This window comes from Littorina saxatilis, linkage group LG12, assembly GCF_037325665.1.
Source record: "Littorina saxatilis isolate snail1 linkage group LG12, US_GU_Lsax_2.0, whole genome shotgun sequence".
Lineage (NCBI taxonomy): Eukaryota > Metazoa > Mollusca > Gastropoda > Littorinimorpha > Littorinidae > Littorina > Littorina saxatilis.
In genome coordinates, this window is record NC_090256.1 from 15562275 (window position 1) to 15590144 (window position 27870).

At 40.2% G+C, this 27870-nt stretch overlaps 1 long non-coding RNA gene across 1 annotated transcript; it reads left to right on the forward strand.

Annotated features, from left to right (window-relative positions):
- Nucleotides 1-4725: 4725 nt before the first annotated feature.
- LOC138983278 (uncharacterized) lies at nucleotides 4726-24344 on the forward strand. The gene is made up of 3 exons (XR_011461060.1): nucleotides 4726-4826; nucleotides 22120-22410; nucleotides 24191-24344. It is a non-coding gene; the product is annotated as an uncharacterized lncRNA (long non-coding RNA).
- The last annotated feature ends 3526 nt before the right edge of the window (nucleotides 24345-27870 follow it).

Genomic DNA, 27870 nt, shown 5'->3' on the forward strand with positions numbered 1-27870 from the left:
ATGTCTTGCTAAACTAGTAACTAATGATATTTAAAGCAGATGACAATGTAAAAAATCAATATTCACCTGATTTAGAACCAACATGTTCTCCAAAGATTTCCCACCAACTTGGCGTATTTTCAACAGAGGGCGGAAGTGAAGCTAAAATTCAAAAATCGAACTGGAAGATATCTAACAATAAATGTCTTAAAATAAAATAAAATATCTTTACAACTTATTAAAGTTTATAATAAATATCTAATCAAAATAACACATTTAAAACAGCTTGAACAATTTAATTAAAATCCAAAAATATGAAACTTAGTTAGCCAAGTTGAAAAGACTAATGAAAGGGAGGTAACTTCTTCTTCTTCTTCTTCTGCGTTCGTGGGCTGAAACTCCCACGAACACTCGTGTTTTTTGCACGAGTGGAATTTTACGTGTATGACCGTTTTTTACCCCGCCATTTTAGGCAGCCATACGCCGTTTTCGGAGGAAGCATGCTGGGTATTTTCGTGTTTCTATAACCCACCGAACTCTGACATGGATTACAGGATCTTTTTCGTGCGCACTTGGTCTTGTGCTTGCGTGTACACACGGGGGTGTTCGGACACCGAGGAGAGTCTGCACACAAAGTTGACTCTGAGAAATAAATCTCTTGCCGAACGTGGGGACGAACTCACGCTGACAGCGGCCAACTGGATACAAATCCAGCGCGCTACCGACTGAGCTTCATCCCCGCCCTAAAGGGAGGTAACAATCAATGTACACACATTACCAACAGTTGCTTCCCTTTAACTACTAACCTAAATCTTTCTGTGTACATGTTCAAAACAAGACGATAGGTTTTGAATGTGTTACAATAAACATGCGCTTGATGTGATACCCTTTTCTTTCACGCACAACAAGTCAATGGAGTATTCGTTGCGGCAATGATTACTGACTCGCAGTGGTGATTGCTTACAATTTTGTTTTGACCGAGGTCACGTGGGTTAAGCTTGAGGTCATGTGGGTTAAGAAAAACACACGTGTCACGTTTAGCGATCACTGTCGGTTAAAAAGCCGGTCAGTAACGAGCTATACGTGTAAGAACTGTGAAAATGTGCCAGCTGTTTAATATAAGAGTTCGCCTTGCTTGCTCATGCAAACAAGTCCAGGAAGAAAAAAGCCTTCCAACGAAGTACACAGTCAGCTATCACGTATTGCATTTGCGGGTTCGGCGTTAATAGATACACATCGCATCGTAAATGTAACAGTTTCAGTCTGTCACATTGCCCGAATACATTAGACCAAGTTGTGCTCACTTTTCGCGTGAACTTTGTTGTCATGAAAGTTCGTGGTGGATTAGCCTTGGTGTGCGTCGTTCTACTGGACCTTGCTGGGGGTGCAAGCAACGAAACTAACTGTAAGTGTGATGAACGCAGCCTAACGTTTGATTTGGTCGTTTATTTCATTTAGTCAAGTTATGAACATTGACTTGGAATCAAGATGAGGGTGTGGTGTATGTATTCATGTATATATATATGTGTGTGTGTGTGTGTGTGTGTGTGTGTGTGTGTGTGTGTGTGTGTGTGTGTGTGTATGTATGTGTGGGTGTGTGTGTGTGTGTGTGTGTGTGTGTGTGTGTGTGTGTGTGTGCAGTGGTGGCGCCAGTATCTTTTCAAATCGGTACACACACTTTTATGAAGCAAAGTGTCCAGAGAAAACCGGTAGACTGGTCGTTGGAACCAATAAGAGTCCAACTCAGAGTACTGGTTTTGTTGTTTTACCAGCGAAAAAACCCCGGTAGTTCTAAAAATCAAGCGGTAGGTCATACCGGCTGCCAATTTTGTTCCGGTATTTTCTCATTTCAACCGGTAAAATACCGGTAATTACCGGTTAACGCCAATTCTGGTGTGTGTGTGTGTGTGTGTGTGTGTGTGACAGTGTGTGTAGGGCGATTCCGAGGAAAGTACTGATCTTCATGAAACTTCACATGAGAGTTCCTGGGAAATAATCCTCAGACCATTTTTTTTCTTTTTTTAAGATTGATGTCTTTGATGACGTCATATCCGGCTTTTTTTGGTGAAAATTGAGGCGGCACTGTCACACCCTCAGTTTTAAATCGCAACTTGTTTGTCTTTCGATCGCCTTTAAACTAGTTTTTCTTTCTATCTCCCTTCCCCTGCCCCGGCCCCCTCCCCCCGCTTGAATCCGGACATTGGTATTGCATTTCAGCTTGGATGCTTAAAAACTAATTGATGAGTTTGGTCATTAAAAATCTTAAAATCGTACTTAAAATATTTTGATTAGAAATGTATTCAAAAATAATTATATCTTATTCTTTATTATTTGCTGATTCCAAAAACATATAGATATATTATATTTGGATTAAAAACAAGCTCAGGAAGCTAAAAAGAATATTAATACAGAAAAGCGGGCTTTCCCGTAACGCGCAATACGCTACTGTGCATGCTATACTAGCTTGTCGGTTTCTGTGCGTAAACGCGACAGAGCGATATGAAATTCACACAGCTATTGGGTATATATTAGTGAACAAAACGCGGTGCGGTCAATTTCACTCTGTGAGTTTGATGGGTTGACAATCATAATTGTAGTAATATCGCTTTACGCGACTTGTTTTCTTTTTGTTTTTGTTTTATTATTTTATGTTGAATTGTTTTTTTCATAATCATGTCTTTTTTTCAAATTGGAAAACACAGTTTAGTGTAGTTTAAATAACCTTTCAGAATACCTAATTAGACTCTGTTAGTCTCTTTGTTGTTGTTCTTACGTTTTTGCTGTTGCTGTTTTTACATTTAGTCAATGTAAGGTGACCCCGTTTTTTGCAAGAAAATGACCACGGTTGACCGTAGTGTGCGTTGCGCCTAGACAAAACCAGGAAATGGAGTCGATTACCAGTGCATTGAGTATGATCAGCAAGTGTAGCAGCATGCAAGATAATAATCCCAATTGAAATGAAACGATCAAAGGGAAAGAAAATGCTAGTATTTTGTCAAATTCACTTAGTGCGATTACATACAGAATAACTTTTTGCTCATCAACTGCAATCTTCAGTATCTTCAGTATTTGTGCAAAAGTATGGCGGTAAAAGAAGTTCCTGATTGGTTTTCCGTAAAGTTGTCAGTATTACCACCAAATATACTGCACCTGCACAAGAAAATAACTCCCACGATATTTTTACTCCGGATAACGAATAAATCACTCCACTCTTACATGAGCAATTTACTCCGCACGACTGACCGGAATACTCCCGAGTAAAAATGTCGTACTCCCATTCTCGCGACATTTCATAAGCTAAGCGTGATTTTGATATCGTGTCATACCAATAGCGCAACATCCCATTTTGGCGCCATCCCATTTTCGCGTCATTCTACTGGGCAGGGGTCACTTTACTATTGCATCAAACAACTAGAGAGCCATTCCGTTTGCGCGACATCCCATTTTTGCCGATATCCAATGAGTCCGTCGTATAATACGAACGTTCACTGCGAAATATAAACCCGGGAGTAGGCTTAAACATCTCGTACGAGACTCAGCTCATTGACTAAAACACAACGATATGAAATCACCAAAACATAAACATTCATGATGATATGCACAATCAAGCGCCTGCCTGCAGGCATATAATGCAATGCTTTTCCAAAAATATGATGGTTTTTTCCTCGAATAAGAGACAGAATTTGCTATAATATTTCTTATATCCGGAGTCTTTGGATAAGAAAACCCTCGGATATAATAAAGCAAAACAAAATTACCCCTCTGCTGTCAACTTTCTTATAAGCGGTTTCCGCTGTGGTAAGTAGCAAAGCACAATGTCATCAAGATGTGTTGACACATGTATTTGTGGAAAGAAGCACAAACCGTCCATGTTCTTGATATCCTTCTGACCTTACTAAATTTGTCATATGGGCTTTAGGTAGACAAAACGTTAACTCGGGAACACTTACGTCCTAAATAGATAAATCAGAATATGTGACAGCTTTAAATAGTGTTTTTTTCTGGGTTTTATTGGCAACGACAGGATGGACGTGGTTATTGCGTGAATGTTTTGGCTAAACAAAACGATGGGATGGGGTGGAGTAGTTTTTTGTGTGGATTTTTAATTTGTACTTGAAATATGTTGGATACGGAACAATGAGAAAAAGAAATATGGTAAATATGTGATTTCCATTGATATGAGACTTCGGGGAGTCCGTTTCTAGAGACAAAAATAGGGATTTGCATTTGTTTGCTTCTGGAAAGAACACGGACTCTTGCGACAATTTGTTGACATTTTCTGTTTATTTTCTTTGCTCTTTTGTTATGACGATGGTGGTTGTGTTGTTGTTGTTGTTTATATTGTTGTTGTTGTTGTTGTTTATATTGTTGTTGTTGTTGTTAATTAAGCATACATTTAGGAAAGGAAAAGACTTTGCCAGTATTATCATTATTAATATTCATGTTATCATTATTAAATATGAAATGAAAAAATATATTTCCGGACACAAAGATATACGTCAAACGTCACTTGACAGTAATTGATTTCATTTCAGGTGCCAAGATAATTTTCAAACATCCACAAGGACACTACATGGAGGTGGAAGAACACAGCACAGCTATTATCAATTTTGAAGTACGAAACGTCAGCTGTTCACACCTGCAGGATGAAGAAATTCACGTAAAATGGAAAACTTACTTGGATTACTGCAGGATTATAGATTTAACAGAATGGGAAACCGCCTTGTGCCAGTGCAAAAATTATGTGTGTTCGGTTAACAACAACTTTTCTCGAGGAGACTCTCCATGGACATTCAGCAGCCCTGGGGACAGAATCAAGGACGAAACTCTCAATGTCAACGTCACGTGTAAGTACCATATGTTCTGTGTTTTCTGTCTTTTTTCTATGGCTGTTAAATTGTCTGGTTTGGATACGTTTATGCATTTGGTCAGCCGGCGTGTACAAACTCCAAAAGAAAGCTTGACAGCTGTTATGAGTACAGTTACCAACTTTAAAGATCCTACAAACACAGTCACACACACACACACACACACACACACACACACACAGTCACACACACACACACGCACGCATACACACACACACGCACAGACACACACACACACACACACACAGAGTCACACACACACACGCACACGCACACGCACACACACACACACACACACACACACATACACAATAACACCCGTTGTTTTCAGCAAGCAAATTTCTTCCTTTCAATCATCTACCAGAGTACCAATCAACGACATCCAAAAAAAGACATGTTTACGTAACGTTTCACGCTGGAATACTTTTGCAATTGAAGTCCAATGTCACAGATTAGTGTAAGGGGTTCTCCTCCCGTGCAGCCATTTTACACGGCAAGAAGTCAATCAAAGGGATGGAGGCAATCCAACAAATGCTCTTTCGATCAGCCTCATGCCGATATAATCTTACTAGTACTACAGCTCTTCGTCTAACAACTTACCATGCCCCATCCACAGATACAGGAGACTGAACAATCTATGCCGAATATCATCTGATGGAGGCAACTGTCCAGGTGTGGTTCATAAAGTATACGTTTAAAACGACAAAAACAAGATTCGGTCCAGAACGACTAGATCAACAATACATGAAGATAATAACAAAATTGAATGATCAGATCATGAGCAATTACGAGTGTGGAAATAAAATCATGCATAGAATCGTAATTTTTAAAGCACATGTATATCTGTTGGTATATATGATTAAAATTAGATGGGAATGTGCACAGAATACTTCAACAAACCAGACATCACAATGACAAATGAATATGTTGACACTTTAAAATATTAAGAGTTTTACCTAAGCACACTGTGTGGGTGCGGTTCTTTTGGTTTTAATGAAATGGGTTTTTCCATCAAAAGCAATGCAAAGTCATTTCTTCGCACACGTTTGATATAAATATGTTTGTGGTATGCACCCTAACATTACTTCGATTCTTTAGTGTGAAAGAAAAGAAATCCACGAGGAAAAAAAAGTCTCTGAAATTGTAAATGACTTGACACACAAACACACTTTTGCACACAAAAAAAGGAAAACGAAAAAAACGAGAAAAAAAACGAAAAGGTCTGTTTGTGAACTGTTCAAGATGCAGATTACTTTAAAAATAGACAATGACTTATCTACACTACCCGTCATAAAAAAAAGTAGGCAGATACATTTATATGTACAGTGAAACCCGGCTATATTGAAGTGGCACGGGACCCGGGAAGACCTTCAATATAGCCGGAACTTCAATATAGGCAATTCTCGGTTATATTGAATTTCCCTCCTTGTTCCTTCAGAAATTCAATATAACCGAACTGTTTTTCACTATACGTTCTTATTTCCGTGTCCATTGCGTTTGATGTGAGATATATTCCCATTAATCTTTCACCTGTTGGCTGTTGTTCTTCGAGCCTCCTTGCTTTTTTCTGCACACACACACACACGGACACACACTCACACACACGCACGCCCCCCCTCCCTTACACACACAAACACACAGAGCCATTCACAGTATCAGACCGACGCCAAATGAGGCATTTGATTAAAAGTTTAAGGAAAAAAAAGACATGAAATAATCCAGTCTGTCATTGACTGAAGGTTGGCAAAGTGGTGCGATGCTATCAGAAGAACAATGTTTGCCACAAAGGTTTACACTCTCGGCATATGTTTTATAAGCTTAGCACAAAACATGTAAATAGACAACTAAAAAAAGAAAGAAAGAAAAAACTTTCATACGACTCCATATCGTTACATAAGGGACAATGTTTAAGAAAGGATGAGAGAGAGAGAGAGAGAGAGAGAGAGAGAGAGAGAGAGAGAGAGAGAGAGAGAGAGAGAGAGAGAGAGAGAGAGACTCAGAACTTTATTACAAAAGGATAAAGGTTTTAGGCAAAGCCTATTCTTCCAACCTGTCCTTTATACAACACATAAAGACAGACGCACATAAAAAAAAATTCAATCATATAATATACAGAAATACATTGTATGGAATTAATGCAACACAATGTGCATTTAAGGAATTACATAAGGAGAACTCATAAATTACAAAATTACATTGACATAGTTATAAGATAAAGGATAAGATTTTATATAGTCCATGAGGGTAACCTCACAGAAATTCGGGCTGCTTTCTCCCTGGGGAAAGCGAGCTGCCATACAGTATACGGCGCTACCCATTTTTTTTTCCTGCATGCGTGTATTCATGTTTCCAAGCCCTGAGACTTAATGCCGTGTGAGATGGAATTTTTTTACACTTTATTCCAAGTCACACGGGTATTTGGTGGACATTTTTATCTATGCCTATACAATTTTGCCAGGAAAGACCCTTTTGTCAATCGTGGGATCTTTAACGTGCACACCCCAATGTAGTGTACACGAAGGGACCTCGGTTTTTCGTCTCATCCGAAAGACTAGCACTTGAACCCACCACCTAGGTTAGGAAAGGGGGGAGAACATTGCGGCCTGACCCAGGCCTGAACACGCAACCTCTCGCTTCCGAGCGCAAGTGCGTTACCACTCGGCCACCCAGTCCTGCTATACCTTTAATTTGGGAATAAAGTTGCTCCGATCAGCTACACATCCGTTCTTTCTTTCTTTCTTTCTTTATTTGGTGTTTAACGTTCAAGGACACATCCGTTAACACTAGTACAAAATGTTTAACAAAATAACAATCGAACAAGACATTTCATTCACGAATGATGTGTGAACGTGACTGTCTCTTAAACATTTTAACTGAAGTTGCATTTCTTATCTGATGGGGGAAGGAATTCCAGAGAAACGTTCCCGAGAAGGCTAAGCTCGATTTGTAGAGGTCTATGCGAGGCATAAGAGGGATTATTTTTTGGGACCCATATCTTTTTGTGGCATGTTTGAAATGTGATTGCAAATATTTAGGACAGTCGTCATTTAGAGAGAGAGAGAGAGGGGTAAGTGCAAAATGGTTCAGAATAAGCTATAATAGCGAAGCGCGCAATAACCATTAGAGCCGAACTAAGAGACACATTAAACATTTCAAGAAAAAATAACATAACTGCTGTTCAAAAGTTCAATTTCGAATACGGAAAAAATACACACACACACACACACACACACAAGAAGGCCATCATGCCATTAAGCTATGTTGATAACCCTTTCCGAAAGTTTCGGATCAGCACTGACTGACACGCGGTTCAAGAGTATGGTACAACAAGTCGCGTAAGGCGAAATTACTACAGTTAGTCAAGCTGTGGAACTCACAGAATGAAACTGAACGCACTGCATTTTTTCACAATGACCGTAGTCCGTCGCTCGTACAAAAGGCGAGCCTGTTTAGCGCGGTAGCGCTGTGCTGCATAGCACGCTTTTCTGTACCTCTCTTTGCTTTAAAGGGCAGCTGTCGGGTTGTGGCTCTCAAAATCTGTTCCTTAGAATGAGTTATCATGTAACTGAAACTATACTTAAAAGTTACTTGGTGATTTTGACAGCTTGATAACACAAGTCCGAAGACTTTAGACATGCTACAATGTCTTTAATCGAAGAAAGTTTGCATTCTTGGCCGAGTCAATGCAGCCCGCTCGAAAATTACTTCCCTTGGACGCGTGACGTCAGCCGCGGAATCGGCCGGGTTGAACGGTGCTCTCTTTATGCCGTGTAATGGGCGCAATCGGGTTGTCTAGTCAAGCCCTCAAGCATACTTCACGGGTAGGTGAAGAGAAACTTAGGATGGGGTGACTTCTCCCAGGCCAAAATTTCGCAGTAAAAAACGGAGTTCATAACTTGTCTTCCGTTCCCCTCCTGCTTTTGTTCCACTTGAACCCTGTTTTTGTTCAACTTATTGGCAGATATTGTCACGCGTCGAGGAACACAAACACACACACACAAACACACTCACACACAGACACACACACACACACGTGTTATCACACATATACACAGACACACACACACATACGTGTTATCACACACACACACACACACACACACACACACCCACACACACGCACGATAACCATCACAAACACAGTTTGACAAATTCATCTTTGATTTTTTGCGGCCGAACCCCCCTCCCCCATTTTCCACACTAGATCCACTGTTTCATCTTTGTCTCCGTCTCTCTTCCCTTTATCTTATCTCGTCTATCTACTTGAGTGAGTAACTGAAGATGTTTTATCATCATCTCTTTCCTAGATTTTCCCACCGACAGTTGGCTTTTGTCTTGAATTCAGTACCTCACACGTACACGGTAATTGGTGTGACACCTCAAGCGGACCTTCTTCATAAGTGTACAGTGTATGCTGACAAGGGACACGAGGGTCTGTGGTTGAGCAACTTTATGGTTTAACCGGGTGGACTGGAGGAGTAGCAACAGCATGTGAACCACTTTAGAAATAGGGAGATTTAATAAACGAAACGTCGGGACGTTTCGTTTTGAAGTTGTGGTAAACGTCATAATTTCGGGGGTCTCTCGCTGGAAAGGTGAAGGTCAACTGAAACGGAACGTGGAACGTCAAAACGCAGTCACGTTTTCCACCCCCAAAAAACGAACAATATTTCGTCAACTTTTGTGAGTATTTTTGCACATTAACAGTTTTATTTGTTGGCCATTTTATGCATTGCTAGATTCATCAACCCTTTCACAGTCTTTCAGCGCTGAGAATGTGTTCATTGGAGGTAGACAACTGTTGTGAACTGAAATATTTTGAAGGGTGCTGATCCTGGTACATTTATCCAACTTCATGGTGAAGAAAGCAAATGGCGAAGCAGAAGTAGGTCATCGCATCGAATTTTTATTCTGGCTTCGTATGTGATTTTGTATAAACAAAGTCTGTGTGATTTATTTGGACTGAAAATAATCAAAGTATGCCCGATTCTGGACCACCTCCTAGGGGTTTTTTTCCATTCTGATCGAGGACAGACGTGATAATTTCACTTGAAGATTTATCGCCCTTCCTTCATTCCGAAACGAAACGTGAATACATCTAAATCTTGTCTGCGGCCTATGCCGTCTCGTTTCACGTTCCGTTTCGCGGGGTGACTCATTCACCAAACGAAACGAGCTGCAAAACGAAACGTGCTGTCCTTTGAATCTCCCTAATGACTTGTGAAGGTTGCAGTCGGTCAGATCAAAGAAGAGAAAATGGGAACGTGGGTCTTGAGAAGATACCACCATCATAATACTTTACTTTATGCAAGAATCAATCACGCGTACAGCATTACAGATGTCCAGCTGTAGTCTACATTGTACTGTAAACTTCACAGCGGCCTTATCGGCTTCCTCGAGTGACGTCACAGCAAGGCTAACGCTGCGGCGTCTTTCTTGTGCTGACAGACTCAGAGTTGTCGGTCGCGGATTTTGAGTCGTTTCGGCCTGCCAACTGCTTTGGTTTTTTGCGGATTGTGAGAACTAGCAGAAAGTTTCACGCATTTTAATGGTTTCAAACTAATGATGAAAGTGTCTTCTTCTGGACCAAATCAACAGTCTTTAGTTAAATCAACTCGGAAAACTCTTAAACGCGTTTTTGTACGCGACTCCGCGCATTTTTGAGACCAGGCAACCCGACAGCTGCCCTTTAACTTTCTGAGCGTGTTTTTAATCCAAACATATCATATCTATATGTTTTTGGAATCAGGAACCGACAAGGAATAAGATGAACTTGTTTTTAAATCGATTTCGGAAATTTTATTTTAATCATAATTTTTTAATTTTTAATTTTCAGAGCTTGTTTTTAATCCAAATATAACATATTTATATGTTTTTCGAATCAGAAAAGGATGAAGAATAAGATGAACGTAAACTTGGATCGTTTTATAATAAAAAAAATGTAATTACAATTTTCGGATTTTTAATGACCAAAGTCATTAATTAATTTGTAAGCCTCCAAACTGAACTGCAAAACTAAAGTCCGGCCTTCGTCGAATATTACTTGGCCAAAATTTCAATCAATTTTTATGAAAAATGAGGGTGTGACAGTACCGCCTCAACTTTTACAAAATGCCGGATATGACGTCATCAAAGACGTTTATCCAAAACATGGGAAAAAAAGTCCGGGGATATCATACCCAGGAACTATCATGTACAATTTCATAAAGATCGGTCCAGTAGTTTACTCTGAATCGCTCTACACACACACACGCACAGACACAGACACACTGACACACACACACACACATACACACACACACACACACACAAACACACACACATACACACACACACACCACGACCCTCGTCTCGATTCCCCCTCTATGTTAAAACATTTAGTCAAAACTTGACTAAATGTAAAAACCACAAAGTGGTTGGGAACCCAGGTTGACGCAGGTTTGTCTTTCCCCAGACAAGACGTCCACATGATAGTCGGCAAGCTTTCCTGGGAAGTGTTTCTCACTTTGTCGACAGATGCGAGGCTGCACAACTCTATGGAGGTCCTTTCTTATATTGAAACCTTCATACTGTGGGTACCCAGACTAGACAGGCACACCCAGTACACTACTCAAACCATGAATTCCCCACATACTCATGTTGGATCCTGGGCATCGGCAGTTCAGTAAAGTAAAGGTTTTTCGTGTCTTCTTCCGTCACGTTGATGGAAAATACCTGGCATGAGTATGACATGTAAGTCTTCACCAAATTCTGAAGATCCGTCCCCAATGCAAGGATAATCATGAGAAAGATACAGGTCTGAATTCTGAACCATCTCAAAAATGATTCTTAAAAATAAAAAGTTAAACAAAAATTTGGAGCAAACATTTAATATAGCCAGGTAAAAACGTACCGTTGGCTGAATTTTTGTTTCAATATAGCCGGGATTTCAATATAGCCGACTTCAATGTAGCCAACATTTTTTAACAAAGAAAAAGTAGAGCTTCAGCCGGGACCTGAAAAATTCTTCAATATAGCCGGGATTTCAATATAGCCTACTTCAATATAGCCGGGTTTCACTGTATATCTTTGGGATGCGGCCAGTCATAACTATGTTAAAACCAAGTATATTGCCAGAAAGGTGATTCTTTCCCCTACCGTATGAAATAATGAGTTGCAATTTTCATGAAATAGTGTTTATGCAGTGGACCGGAGACCTAGGAAACCCCCCATAATCAAATTCGCAAAAGCAAACTTGCAGACACTAAAACACAAACAAAATCAAAATAAACAAGAGTGACCCCGTTTTTGATCTCAAATGGAAGAACAACTCATTGTCTACCCATACAAATGTATTTGGATTAGCTGTTGTGCCTAGCAGTGTTGTTTTGTCATTGTGAAGAAGACTGGTGTAAGCCTCGTCAGAAGCCGTAAAAGGCTTGTTTTGACGCCTTTGTTTGTGGGCTTAAGCTATGTTTCCATTTAGCGACGCGGCGGCGGCACGATGGCGATAAACTCGCGATGCCGCTAGCGAATTTCGCTATGAGTGTTTCCATTAAAAGCGGCGCGGCAGGCGGATTTTTGTTCTTTCTGGCTTGACTTCTTCTTATTGTAGCCGTGTGGCGATTTCATGTACTGTTGTCCCTCTCTTTTACTCCCTGTCTATTATCTTCCCCTGACCCAAGTTGTGTCTCCCGCTAGGATTATTGTGTGTTGTAGCTAATTGTAGGTGTGTATGGAGGCTGGTTTCTTATTGGTTGATTGTTTGAACGGGTGCGCGCGTGAGTCAGAATAATAGCGTGGGCTAGAAGAGTACCCGGTGTGATTTCGAAGTGTGAAGGAATACCAGACGTTTCGCACCTTTGACGGTTCGCACTTCGGACGATTCGCACTTAATCTACAATTTGGACATGACGTTTCGCACTTTTTTTGTCTTTTCGCACATTTTACTTATAACGTTTCGCACTTTTCAGAATGACGTTTCGTACTTTTTTTCCAAGATGTGCGAAACGTCATTGCCAAGAGGTGCGAAACGTCATTGTCATATATATATATATATACGACTTGTGTCTGTCTGTCTGTCTGTCTGTCTGTCTCTGTGTGTGTGTGTGTGTGTGTGTGCACGGTGTGTGTGTGTGTTTGTGTGTGTGTGTGTGTGTGTGTGTGTCCGCGATGCCAAGCCAAAGTTCTCGGTGGATCTTTTTCAAATTTGGAGACCGTATTCAGCTACACCCCGGACACAACCTCATCGATGAGATATTTCAACACGTGCTCTCAGCGCGCAGCGCTGAACCGATTTTGGTTTTTCTCTGTTTTTCTCTGGATCCATTCCCAGTAACTCTTCCTTATCTTCTCCGGTGTTTTCAGCGTTTATCTCCCTTCCTTCGTGTGGCGTCAATCCATATTCCCGTTACTACGTTACTATTTTTAGAATGTCACGATTGCACCCGTAAGTTGTCCTTCCGATCACAAGTCCAGTGCACTACCAACTGAGCTACCGGGCCCCCCGGTGTGTGTGCTGTTCTAATAAACCGGATTGAAATAGTGAAACAGTTTGATTTGTGTGTGCTGTTCTATTAAACCGGATTGAAATAGTGAAACAGTTTGATTTGTGTGTGCTGTTCTAATAAAACGGATTGAAATTGAAAATGTTGGGATTTGAAAAATATAAGCATTATTTGTTGTTTCTCTCTCTCTGTCTCTCAGTCTCTCTCTCTCTCTCTCTCTCTCTTTCTCTCTCTCTCTCTCTCTATCTCTCTCTTCTCCTTGTCCATTTCTAGCATTAAAGGAGAAAGGAAAAAACAAAAACAAAAACCCAACAGAAATACTTCAGGGGTAGTTATATTGTTAGCGGAACCATATTCTCCATTTCGCAGTCAGAGCTCGCGTCACATCCGCCACCAGACATGAAATAACTGAATAATGAACATTTTGTGTGCTATTTCTCTATGCTAAATAGAAACGAAACGCTAGTGTCAGTATGCCGATCGAAAAAGGTCTTCTTCCGTAGAGGACTCAAAGGGAGAGACCAGCCCAAAACAACACTGTGACCAAAATCGCTCACCTATGACTATGACGATTCGCACCTTATTATGGTGACGATTCGAACTTTTTCCTTGTGACGATTCGCACCTATCACTATGACGATTCGCACCTGATGCTGACGATTCGAACTTTTTCCTTGTGACGTTTCGCACAAGTGCGAATCGTCAAAGTGCGAAATGGCGAAAGTGCGAAACGTCTGTATACCGTGTGAAGACGTGTCAGTGTGCGTATCTTGGGTTGTGATGTTTTAGTTGTAGTTGAACGATGTTTGTGATTCTGTAATAATCAATGCAAGTAGTGTAGTTTGGGCCATTATAACTGTATTTTGGCGAAGGAGTGATTCGAGGATTGTTTAGAGAGACTTTGTGTGTGTGTTCAGTTGAACAAACGTTTTAGAGCTGGGTTTATATCAGCGAAGTAACTTTCGACCGGGATCGTAATTCGAGTTCCGACGAGTTGTGTGCGGCTGTATATTGAGGAAGGAACTGTAAGTAGATATTGTTTCTTTGGTATTATTGTATTTGCTATGTTTAATCAGTTCTATGATGTGTTCTGAGCGTATGATTGATGCTATGGCGTGTACGTATGTATGTGTGTCAGCCATTTTGTTTCCCGCGACAGCTGAGTGTCTTTGTTCACGACGTAGCGTGCCTTGTGACGTCATAGCTAGAGTAACCTCCCCTTAGTAACTTGTAGTAGTAGTATCATGGACCTTGAAATTATCGGCCCTCGTCACGCTTCAATGCGTGCAGACGTGACGTGTCCTCGGAGATCTATTGTGTTGTAAAGGATAATAGGTCCTGTCTCCCAACCGCTCTTTCTACCCCCCCCCCCCCTCCCCACTCCGTTCACTTGATATTGTAGGTTTATAACAATAACAATAACAATAACAATAACAGCACTTTATTGTCCATTAAAATATTACATAAAAATGGAAATTTTTCTTCGGCACACCCTGTCTGCCTGTAAACGATTATAACAACAATTGTATAGGACGACACACATAAAACATAAAGGGGATACAATCAAATATGATATTGCACTATGTAAATTTACCCTCTCATATCACAGGAGTTGGGTTTCACAGCCGAGTAATCACATTACAAATATTTCCCACACACCTTCACATGTACACATTGGTTTTTTTTCCCCAGCCGACTAGCCTCTACGTGATGCGAGAAGAATTTAAAGTGGTGACTGCAGAAGGCAGTAATGACTTTTTAAACTGGTTTTTGCGTGCCAAAGGGACCTTATAACGTTTACCTGAAGGGAGAATTTCGAAACAGGGGTTGAGAGGATGGATCGGATCACGGACAATTTTGAGAGCTTTCCGCTTAATGGCAGCTTCGTAGAGACTGGTCAGCTGTCGTTGGGGTTGCCCAACAAGCTTGCTAGCCGTCGCAACAATGCGGTGGAGTTTAGCTTTGTTTTTAACATTTGTGGTACCATACCATGTCACAATGTTAAAAGTTAGTATGCTTTCAATCAAACTGCGATACACAAGTTCCATAACACTTTGATTGACATTAAAATATTTAAGCTTCCTGAGAAGAAAAAGTCGCTGCTGAGCTTTCTTATAAACAGCATGAACATGATCACTAAAAGTCAGCTTATTGTCAATTGAAACCCCAAGATATTTGAAGGTTTCCACAAGTTCAACTTCCTTGTCGCCTATTCTCACTTTTCCATATGTGCGACGCGACATTGTGGAATGTATGTATGGTTAGGATGCATTGGTATGAATGGTGCGTTTTTACTTGTTATGCCATATGTACTTATATTATGTTTTTCCTTTCTTTTCATGTGTCATCAGACACTGCTTTCTGGTGTCTGCTTTCTGGTGTACGTTAATTAAAAGTCACGTTATCGCAACCTCTGTCTTGGCGTCTCATTTATGCTTCCTGGCCTATTTTCCCCCTTCCACTCCACCCTATCACATTATAAATCGGTAACACACTCACACAACATGCATACCGTATTTAAGGCTGGAGTTCACACCTGAGGCCATATTTCAAAGTGGTTAGGCAGTTTTAAAGGTTTGTTTTTATGTTAGTTCAGTGTTTTGTTTATCAGGAAAAAACAAAATGAATAGAGCTTGTCGCGCAACATTTTGAGATAGCGACTGAAGTTTGAGCATAGGTATGAGATTTTTTCACGCAAACCCTACTGAAGAAATTGTGATATTGTATTGTGAATATGTTAACAAAAAAACAATCGGATGATCAGAAACTGAAGAAGAGAAATAGGGAAGCAAAATAGAACATCAAACATAGTGATTTTACAGGTGAATTTGGAAAAAAACCCTTATGTATCCATTTTTGAAGCCCAATTTGAAGCATGGAACACAGTCAAACATAAATTAAAAGTGTTAAAGTGGTTACAGTGTTCAGAAATAGTGTTAAATAACAAGTTGAGTTATCCCTCTTCACAAATTTTAAGAGAAATACACCTCTTGTCGCGCAAAATGTTGAACTGTGATGCTTTTACTACCCCCACCCCCTACTCATTTTTCAGAAAAGAGTGCATATTATCTTCCAAATAGACAAGCAAGGTAGTCAGATGATCAAAACTTCAGAACAAAAATAGGGAAGCAAAATAGAACATGCAACATAGTGATTTAACTGGTGAATTCAGAAAAAACACACTTTTTTACTCATTTTATTAGCTGAATTTAAAGCTTGGAAGACAGAAATAAATAAATTAAAAGTGCAAAACTGGTTACAGTGTTCAGAAATAGTGTTAGATACCAAGTTGAGTTATCCCTCTTCATCACAGTTAAAAGAAACGCATCTCTTGTCGCGCAAAATCTTGAACTGTGATGCTTTTACTACCCCTACCCCCTACCCATTCTTCAGAAAAGAGTGCATATTATCTTCCAAATAGAAAGGCAAGGTAATCAGATGATCAAAAACTTCAGAACAGAAATAGGGAAGCAAAATAGAACACCCAAAAGAGTTATTTAGCTGTTGAATTCAGAAAACCCCCACTTGTTTACTCATTTTATAAGCTGAATTTAAAGCTTGGATGACAGAAAAAAATAAATTAAAAGTGTTAGAGTGGTTGAATTGATCCGAAATTGTGTTAGATACCAAGTTGAGGTATCCCTCTTAACCACAGTTGAAAGAAATACAGACCTTAATGCGCAAAATGTTGAACTGTGATGCTTTCGCTATCCCTACCCCCTATCCATTTTTCAGAAAAGAGTGCATATCATCTTCCAAATAGAAAGGCAAGGTAATCAGATGATCAAAAACTTCAGAACAGAAATAGGGAAGCAAAAAAGAACACCCAACAGAGTTATTTAACTGTTGAATTCAGAAAAAACACACTTGTTTACTCATTTTGTAAGCTGAATTCAAAACTTGGATGACAGAAAAAAATAAATTAAAAGTGCTAAAGTGGTTACAGTGTTCAGAAATAGTGTTAGATACCAAGTTTAGTTATCCCTCTTCATCACAGTTAAAAGAAACACACCTCTTGTCGCGCAAAATCTTGAACTGTGATGCTTTTACTTCCCCCACCCCCTACCCATTTTTCAGAAAAGAGTGCATATTGTCTTCCAAATAGAAAAGCAAGGTAGTCAGATGATCAAAAACTTCAGAACAGAAATAGGGAAGCAAAATAGAACATCCAACATAGTAATTTAACTGTTGAATTCAGAAAAAACCCACTTTTTTACTCATTTTATTAGCTGAATTTAAAGCTTGGAAGACAGAAAAAAAATTAAAAGTGCTAATGTGGTTACAGTGTTCAGAAATAGTGTTAGATACCAAGTTGAGTTATCCCTCTTCATCACAGTTAAAAGAAACACACCTCTTGTGACGCAAAATCTTGAACTGTGATGCTTTTACTTCCCCCACCCCCCCCCTACCTATTTTTCAGAAAAGAGTGCATATTATCTTACAAATAGGAAAGCAAGGTAATCAGATGATCAAAAACTTAAGATAAATAGGGAAGCAAAATAGAATATCCAACATAGTGATTTAACTGTTGAATTAAAAAAACACCTTTTTTTTCTCATTTTTTGAAGCTGAATTAGAAGTTTGGAATTCCTCCGAAAGCGGCGTATGGCTGCCTAAATGGCGGGGTAAAAACGGTCATACACGTAAAAATCCACTCGTGCTAAAAACATGAGTGAACGTGGGAGTCTAAGCCCATGAACGAAGAAGAAGAGGAGGAGAAGAAGAAGAAGTTTGGAAGACAGAAAAAATAAATTAAAAGTGCTAAAGTGGTTACAGTGGTTACAGTGTTCAGAAATAGTGTTAGATACCAAGTTGAGTTGTCGCTCTTTATCACAGTTAAAAGAAACACACCTCTTGTCGCGCACAATCTTGAACTGTGATCCTTTTACCACACCCGCCCCCTTCCCATTTGATCGCAAAAGAGTGTATATTCTCTTCCAATTAGAAAAACAAGTAATTTGCAACTGGACATTTTTAAAATTTATATTTTCTGTCAGTCCAAGGATTGCTTAGTCCATTAAAAACAAACAGACTAAGATTTAGCGCACCCATTTTAAGAAAAAGTTAACATGATAATTGATATATATATAGTTATACTAGAATGAATACCCGCTTCGCCGGGTAGCCGGCTTCGCCGGGAAGAAGTACTTAGAGCCGTCCGAACTATGGACCCGCCAAGCTTAGGTCCCTCCCAGATTCGTGGAATGGGAACAGCACGAAAATGATTCAGTGGCCATAATGCCATTCCTGACCATATCGAGTCCCATCCTTGTCGACGAATGTAACCGTGTTAATCACCTTTGGAGGCGAACTCCACTCAAACAGGACTGAGCAAGTTATGGCTTCTCAAAGGAAGGCCAGTACATAAAATTACACAAAAGCCGCCAGACCACATCACAAACAGAACTGAAGAATGCACAGGTGTTGATTACATAGAGACACACACACTTACACACACACACACACAAACACAGAGAAGCCGTATCTATAGAGAGATAGATGACAGTGTATTTTTCGCGTGGCTATAAATTGATTCGACCTTTGCACTTTTACAGTGAGGATAATTTACGGGTCCAATTTACGTTCTGTACACTGCGTTGACCTTCTAAAAATAGGTAACAGTAACAGAACGCCGGGAATATCCGAAGACGCTCAGCGCAGTGGACAGCGCAGTGTAGTAACTTACAACTGAACGGGAAAGCCACACGAAGGAAGGGAGATAAACGCCAAACACTGGAGAAGATAAGGAAGAGTTACTTATAATGGTGAAATGAACCCAAAAACGAAAATGAGTTCAGCGCTGCGCGCTGAGAGCACGTGTTGAAATATCTCATCGATGATATTGTGTCCGGGGTGTAGCTGAATACGGTGTCCAAATTTGAAAAAGATCCACCGAGAACTTTGGCGTTGTGATGTGGTGTAGCGGCTATGGTGTGTCGGTATGGGGGCCCGGGTAAGCTGAGGTGGAACCAAAATAGCTGAGGTGGAACCAAAATCGGTTCCGCGCTGCGCGCTGAGAGCACGTGTTGAAATATCGACCAGGTTGTGTCGTGTCCCGGGTCTACTTGAATATGCCCACCAAATTTGAAGCAGATCCATCGAGAACTTTGGCCGTGCATCGCGCACAGACAGATACACACACACACACACAGACACACAGACACACAGACACTAGTCGTATATATATATAGATATATATATATATCAGACTTTTTTTATGCAATTACTACTGAAGATTCCAGACCAGGTAAAACAATCATTTTATATTCTTTGTCACATTTTTAACTTTTTTTTTTTATAAATTTATCTATAGCGAGTCTTGTCTCTTTGTGTCATTTAGTTATTTTGAAGAATTCTATCCTGGCAAAAAAAATTAAAAATCCCTACCTACCTACCCTATTATGTTTACCCATGTTATTAGAAACAGACAATTTATTTTTTATTGGCCTAAAGATCTTGAAACATTTGTTTTAATAGAGAAATAACAAGTACATCCCTTAGCTGTGTCACTCGAATTTTTTTGTCAGGCTGAAACTTAGCTGTTGCGTTGAAGTCTGCTGTGTGTGTCTGGGTCCAAAGCAACTTTCACATTATCATCTACACATTCTCATCTACACACTCACGTTACTCACACAATTATACAATTCTACCCACAGAGGCGTTCGGGGATGGGGGTCTCGCACTCGGGCGAATCACACCACAAAATACAAAGTATAACGTACACAGATTTTTCTATTGAACCAAAAGGCAAATTAAATCATGAATAAATCAATCGAGCAAAACTTCCACACAATGACACATTCACTCTCGGTTCACACTGCGCTCTGGGCATGCACACTTGGCAGCACGTATAATACGTTCCGACGCCGTTTGTCTTCCTGCAAGTCCAGCACAGGCACACGATTGTCCAAGAATCACAATAATCCTCGTGAATGTCACAGCAGGCATAGTAAGGTTACGTAGAAAAGTCCAAAAGGGTGCGTTAATGGTGGTAATCCGGCACACACACACACACACACACACACACACTGACACACACACACACACACACACACACTCCGGTTTGGTAAGTTACCTGATAAATAATGTAGCCTGTAGATTTAACGGGGAGACTGATCAGACAGGAAGAGTAATACTTTCACATTTCCGATGTTCAGCGATAAACTTGTTTTCTTCGAGAGTTCGATCTTCGTGCGATTCTGGCGCGTTGTCACCAAGAACGTTAAAAAAACACAGGATATCATCATGATGCCTCTCTACAAAAACCAGGTCTAGGAACTCTTCATCTAAAGTCAGTCAGTATTAACCTCCTCAACACAATCCTCATCTTGTCCCATAGTGATTTCTGCCGCCAAAGAACATGTGGTTCTCAACTCAAAAGACCGATTTGTCGTCTTCCGGCATTGCGAAATTCAGATCTACCCCAACTTCGTGCGTTGATCTGAGCAATAAAATGTAGATGCGATAATCTGCAAACATCTCTTCAACACAATCTGCATCTTGTCCCATCGTGATTTCTGTCGGCAAAGAACATGTGGTTCTCAACTCACAAGACCAATTTGTCATCTTCCAGTGTGAAATTCGTATGGTTCTTCAGCCAGGCAAGAAGTGCTTGTTTACAGTGACACGTTCTCACGCACGACATGTCGTAAATGCAAGTTCTAACGATTGTTTTTTATTGCACTGATAGAGAATGTCGATAGTTGTAAACTTCTGACATTTCCTAATGTTTATTTCATTATTTTGCATACGGATATGGCTAATAAGTGGATAATCTGTTACGACACGAAACGCGTTCTAAATCCGGGAAGGGAGGCTACTCCAGCGTACTGTCAGGTGTGTTCTAATACCTTAAGAGAAACTTTATTTGAAGCTCCTTATGTTGGTTAGAAAATTTAAAAGACGAGAAATGTAAGTAAAACCCTCTTTTGTTTCAACAAAATGCTCAAAAAGCGGAACAAACACGGTGCCTTTGACAACCTTTGAATTTTTTTTGCTGGACTATGTTCAGCTCTGGGAATACATGTATCTGACGAAAACAAAAAGTCAAAATATAAAGCTGGTTGTGGGGGGTCCTCGAATGTTTGGAAGGACTTAGACCACGCCCACTTTGGACGCGAATATCGCGCGGCTGCAATTTTGGGAGCGAACAAAATCTTGACGCCAAACCGTCGCGCGGTACGTCGCCGTCGCGTCGCACATATGGAAACTCGCGTTCTTTGATACATATATTAACTGTCTGATTTGTTACCTTTTTTTGTTAAAGTTATATCTTTGTTTCAAAGCCCTCTGGGCCCAAAACAATAAAATACTTGACTTGACTTGATTTGACTTGACTTGATACTACTGTTGCGATCGGTTTTGACGCTGCCGCCACCTCGCCGCAACCATCGTGCCGCCGTCGCGTCGCGATATGGAAACACAGCTTAAGTGGGTAAAAACCTTGTGGTTTTGTAATGGCCTGTTGTATTGCTTTTAAATTTGACATGACTACTGTTAGCACAGTCGCAAAAGAGTGTGTAAAATAGCAATAGAAACTTTTCAGAAAAGTTGTTTTAAACTGTAATAACTGCAATACACGCGTGCATGCGTGATTTTATGTGTGTGTGTGTGTCTGTGTCTGTGTGTGTGTCTGTGTGTGCGTGTGCGCGCGTGCGTGCAAGAGAGAACGCTCGCGCGCGTGTTTGTTCCCCTGTATGAAAGATATGAATATTGTTACGATAGAATACAATAATAACGTTAAAGGGATTCACAACCGATTGAAATCATGTTATTGTTTTCTGTAGATCCTCAGAATGTGACGTATTTCACTCTCAGTGGCAATGGCAAGCTCAACACAACGGAAAACACAACAATCCAAGCAGTCTGTCAGTGGCAAAATGGAAACCCAAGGAAGCGGATTCTGCTACGACATCCTAGGAACCATGTTATTGCTGAAAAGTGGCCGACCCACGTCAAGGACGTGAAGCTTTCAAAGTATGTCTTTGTGTCGAACACCTCATGCAGAGACTCTGGACTGTACCGCTGTGAAGTAGAAGGTAGCGGTGAATACAAAAGTGCCTCATTGCAGATCGAATGTAAGTTTAATTCATTTTGTGAACGATTATGTTTGTTAATTGGTTGATGTTTTAAACCCAAATGTAGATAAACTGTAGCTGTGTGTTGCATTCCAACTTGTTAAAGTCCAGACAGAGCACACTTGTATGGAAATAACGTGTTTGGTCTGAACGGTCAACTTCATGCCAAGACCTTGTGCTGTCTTGTATATTTACCTCATCTGTATTACAAGTTTGCAATTTTGTATACACATCAACATTGAATTTTTAGAAAAAAAAGTAACCTGTACTTGCTTAGTTATACAAATTGCTGTACCTCATAGAATAAAGTGGCTTGAGTGTACTAAGATATTTGGTTCATAGTCGTCAATGTGACCAATCTATGTGGAAGAGAAGTTTAAATCTGTTAAATGATGAAGAGAAATGAAGCAATTTATGCCTATTTCAACATAGCCAACTTGAGTCATTGAAGCTAAGTAGTGGCATAGTCTTAGTTTTCTCTACGTTCAGATAGATAGTAAATATTATAAGATGTTTGATGGGTTGTTGACAGACAGACCTCGGGAGGCATATCGAATTTTGTTTCATATTTATTGACCGCGGCCTTCGGCCTTGATCAATAAATATGAAACAAAAGACGATATGCTCCCCCTCGGACGACAAAAAAAGCTGGTCTGACAACAAACCACCAAACATCGTTTTTGTCATCATTTTGGTTGTGAGAAAATAAGATAACAATCAACACAGGGAGCCATGCTTTGAAACACGGGTTCCGTGCTGATAACCACACGAGTTCCGTGTGGATAATCACTGGCAATCAAATCTGGCGTGTGAAAGCAACTTTCTGTATTTTAGAGTTCATAAAATGTTGGGATGAATATGTCAGGTTTGAGGATGCACAGTTCTGTTTGTTCATCTCGGTATTCCACTCCCTCGGCTTTCAGTTGTGAGTATTAAGCTCAGTAATCGAATGTGGAAGCTACGTTGAGTCAAAGGTCACAGAAGATTTGCGTCGTGCAGCGAAGGAAAGGATCGCGATCTTGTTTCCGACTCAGTACCTCTTTGTTTTTCATTAGACCTGTCAATCTGCTTGCTCGGCTTTGTGAGATGTTTGCATATCTTGTTGCTATTTTCTTTGCTTTTATCATTATTTCTTATGTGTGCTTCGTTTATCGATACAACTTCTTGTGCACGGGTCAAAATGTGTGTCACGGTCAGCTCACTTGAACTTGACGTTCGTGTTTCTCACACAAAGATACACGCACTCCATGACTTTGTAAGAAGACATAACATATCGGTAGGTTTCATTTGTTTGTGACGAATTTATTGAAGTAGTTTTGTTTTTTGTTTACTTTTGCCAGTTTGCCAGTTGGTTTTTGGAACTTTGCAAAGCAGTGTCTTGTCGTCTGTTTAGGTCTGGGGAAACGCCAATGAAAAGAGCCGAAGAATCCTCGAGCGTTTCTATTGGGTTTGCTTTTGATTATCCATGTAATAGGGCTTCCTGCAACTATGGTAACCGGGGATTTATTCCCCGGGGAACATGAGATTTATTTACCAGGTGCTTGTGAATGAAAACTCGTGAAAATGATGACAAATATATATATGCAAGTGAGTCGCACTTAAAACTGTGTTTTCAAAACAAATAAGACTGATAAATATGTTACTTAGCAACAGAAAGTTGCACTTATTCGTTTAAGTAAGATAGAAGGTGATACAGTTGCAAGTTTTCATTTATTTTTTAGTTGTTTTTATTATTTTATTTATCAAGTGTTTTAGTTGTTTTTGTTGTTGCAATGTACAGGTCCTCCGCAGTTTCTCGAGTCATCCATCCCAGCGGACACAGTGGTGTCAGGACAAAATGTGACACGTCACTACAACCTATTCTCCTACATAAATATCACAAGCTGCACATTGAAAGGCCCCGGAAACGGCCAGCCACAAGACTGTATGAGCAACAAAAGGTGAGTTATGATGGAAATAGACAGACAGAGACATTGGCAGCTAGCATATTGGACTATTTGCCGGCTGCATGCTCAGGGTCCCTTAAAGTTTGCTCGCTCGTGCAAGAACTATTTTTTGGCAAGTAAGATTAGCGTATATTTGCTATACCGTTCTGAGACACGGTTATAATCATAAAAGGGTAAATGCTCCATAGTCATTAGTAACTAAATGCAGAAGAACACTCACAATGATCCAGCCTTGGAGTTCCAATCATCATTTTGATAACTTCCTACTACTGTTGGATAGTGAAACGTTCAGCAGATGAAACCCTTCAGAATTAAAGAAATAAAATCGGTAGTCTAGCAAATTCCATTCCTGTAACATGTTAGAATTTTGAAGACTGAATGGGGTTAAACTTATAAGCAAAGACGTCAAACGCTGCTTTTAATGACGATGTGAAAGTTTTGAATGTAATCCGTTTACCCCCCACGCAAGAAGAATAATTACCATTTTTATCAGACACACCTACATGTTTCAGCGAGTTGAGTGTAACTGGAACACCTCCCCAACTGAACCTGACACTAGTGATAAGGGACGTAAGAGAGGAGGACAACGGAACATGGCATCTGAGCGTGAAGAATGGGTTCAAAGGAAAAGCCAGCATCCCCAACGTGGCCACTGTCAACTTCACACTTGGTGTCATCCGAGGTATGTAGAACAATACTTTACGTCCACTCTTTTTCTCTCGCCTCATTGTGCACGTGCTATCTGTGCTTCTCGAAAAAGAAAAAGAAAACACATACACAAACGAGCCATGCAACTCGCACAGATGATATCCCACACACTTCTTATTCAGGCGTGTACTTAGTATAAATCCGGCGGAAAATGAAGGGGCTTTCGACAAGGCAGACAAGCAAGGGCGGATCAATTCACTTTGGAGGGGGGGGTTACAAAATACTGCGAAGATACAAGTTGACGGCGCCGAAGGCACCTAAGCCTCTAGGGGGGTCCGGGGGCATGCCCCCCCGAAAATTTTTTTTATCCAAAGAAGCAAAATAGAGCTATCTGGTGCATCCTGAGCCAATAAATTACCTCTTTTTTTGGGGGGGTGGGGGGGGGTTACGTAACCCGTGTAACCCCCCCCAGATCCGCCCTTGGACAAGGAGGAGTAATCGCTGCATGTTCTACTGTACTGAAACAACACATTCACTGACTAATTCTCTCTTTTTTCAAAGTTGCCCCGGTTAAGTCAGTACAAAATAAACACTACTCCTGAAGCAATGAATCACAAAGTGTTTACACTCAAAAGGTAGTTGAGTCAAACTGTTCAGTCAACCATGGGGGTTATACACTTCCTCGGACGGAAAGCAGAGATCCGTTTTTTTTGGTTTTTTTTCCATTGGAATGAGTTTTATCCTACGTACGTGTGACATACCACTCATGTCATAACAATATCGTTCACTCCACAGTGCATGTGAAGAGGTCGTGTCTGGCAGGGACCTGATTTTTCACTGCCCGTGATGCCGAGTCACCGAGACAAACGTCATTCTTGGAACACTTGGAAGAATTTTAAGAACGTACACCTCACGATATGCTTTCTAGAGTGACGTCTCTTTGCTTTGACCTCAAAAATTACAGAGGCTTTCGGAGAGATCTAGAATTTTAATGTCTAACGTAAAGCGCCATGAGACTGCCATTTGGCGGTGAACAGCACTATAAAAGAACGTTTTATTATTATTATTATTATTATTATTATTATTATTATTATTATTATTATTATTATTATTATTATTATTTAAGTTATTGAGACATCCCAGTGCACTAAGGGATTTATAGAGCAAATAGAGAAAATTCATTATTGAACGAAGCGCATAGTGCTGAGTTTAATAATTATTTTCGAGATTTGCTCTATAAATCCCTTAGTGCACTGGGATTGTTTCAATAACGATATTGTCGGTACCGCCAGAGAAAAAAGAAGATTCAAAACGTACATTTTGCTGCGCGCATTTGGATAGGCATAACTGTGTGGTCAGGTCGTGTAAGATCTACTTTTGTGTGGGCTGTCTCAAGTGTGTCGTGCTTTCGTCACACGCAAACTCTTGTTTTAATTTCTGTTGGTAAATTCCAGTGTAGCGTTGAGCTAAAAAGTGATGATCTTTCAGAGAGACCTCATTTGAACTCGGAGAAAGGACTGTGCTTTTAGTTATTTGCGATTCGAAACCTCCAGTCGAGCTTCGACGGATTGACTGTGCAGAGTGACTCCCCTTGAATTGACTACCCCCAAGGACTGGTCGACAGTTTCAAAATAAATGTGGCATGTTTCTCGTATTGTATCTTCACTCATCGGGGAGTCTGGTACTAAATATGAACGGTAAGAATGCTCTGAACCCTACACGTATCATATCCTCATAGTTTTATTGTTCACATTTGCCCAACATATTAATTTGCTGAGCGGGGTTTATGTCGTCTGCTTGGCTATGGCAATCGAACCACTGCAGTCTCATTTCAAGAACAAAAATTGCTCGTCACGTTGACCTGAGTCTGCATGCATGAGGCAGGCTGGTAATAAGTCTTATACATGGTAAGAACGTTCTGAACCCTACACGTTTTCGATTCCGATTGTTTTTGCCTTGAAATAATAATTCGGAAACCATTCATTTACTGAACTGATGCAGTCGTATTTCAGTGTAGTCTGCTAGGTATGACAGAGTCGATCGAGTCAGTCGACTTCCAAATGCTGGTCTAGCTGGTACGTTATCGGAATAACACTTGTGTTTTCTGTTAGCTGCTGTGAATTGTATGCTAACTCATCATTTGGTAATGTGGATAATAAGCTACATGCCACTAACACGGCATATGAGAAGAATCTATGCAAGTCGAACATGAGATGAGACACAGCGGCTTTTATGTTTAGATCAGCGGGCTTAACTGTGGCACAGGCACATGCAATCTCTTAGAAAAAACCCACTTCTGCTTTAATTGAGCCGCAGGAAATTTGTGGTCAGTTGGTATTGTAGAGAATATAAGCTACATGTCATTAATTAATTCTGAGGATGAGAGTACAGTCTCGCTTAAGCAAAGGCGGAAGAATACGCTCTGTGGAAAAGTTAGCGCACTCCAAGAGTGCGCAAACAGTTTTAAGCGCATGGCCATTAGCCAATCAACTGGTTCACATCAGTTATGTGACACCAGTACTTACTGACAATTATTATTATTATTATCATTGTTATTATTATCATTATCATTATTATCATCTAGGTTCCATTTTAAGCGTCTTAAATTTGGGCACTTCGACTGAGGGACATTTGGAGCAATAGACACGCAAGTACAGTATGTAGGATAACAGAATACTACATGGCTTCCTCTGTGATACCAGTTTTACACTCGTTGTGTTTTGAAATATTGAAAAGCTCGCTTTCGCTCGCAGTTCAATATTAAAAAACACAACTCGTGTAAAACTGGTACCACATAGGAAGCCATGTAGTATTGTCTATATTGATTATGTTGAATCAGTTTGCGTTTCTTTATTTTTCGTGTATT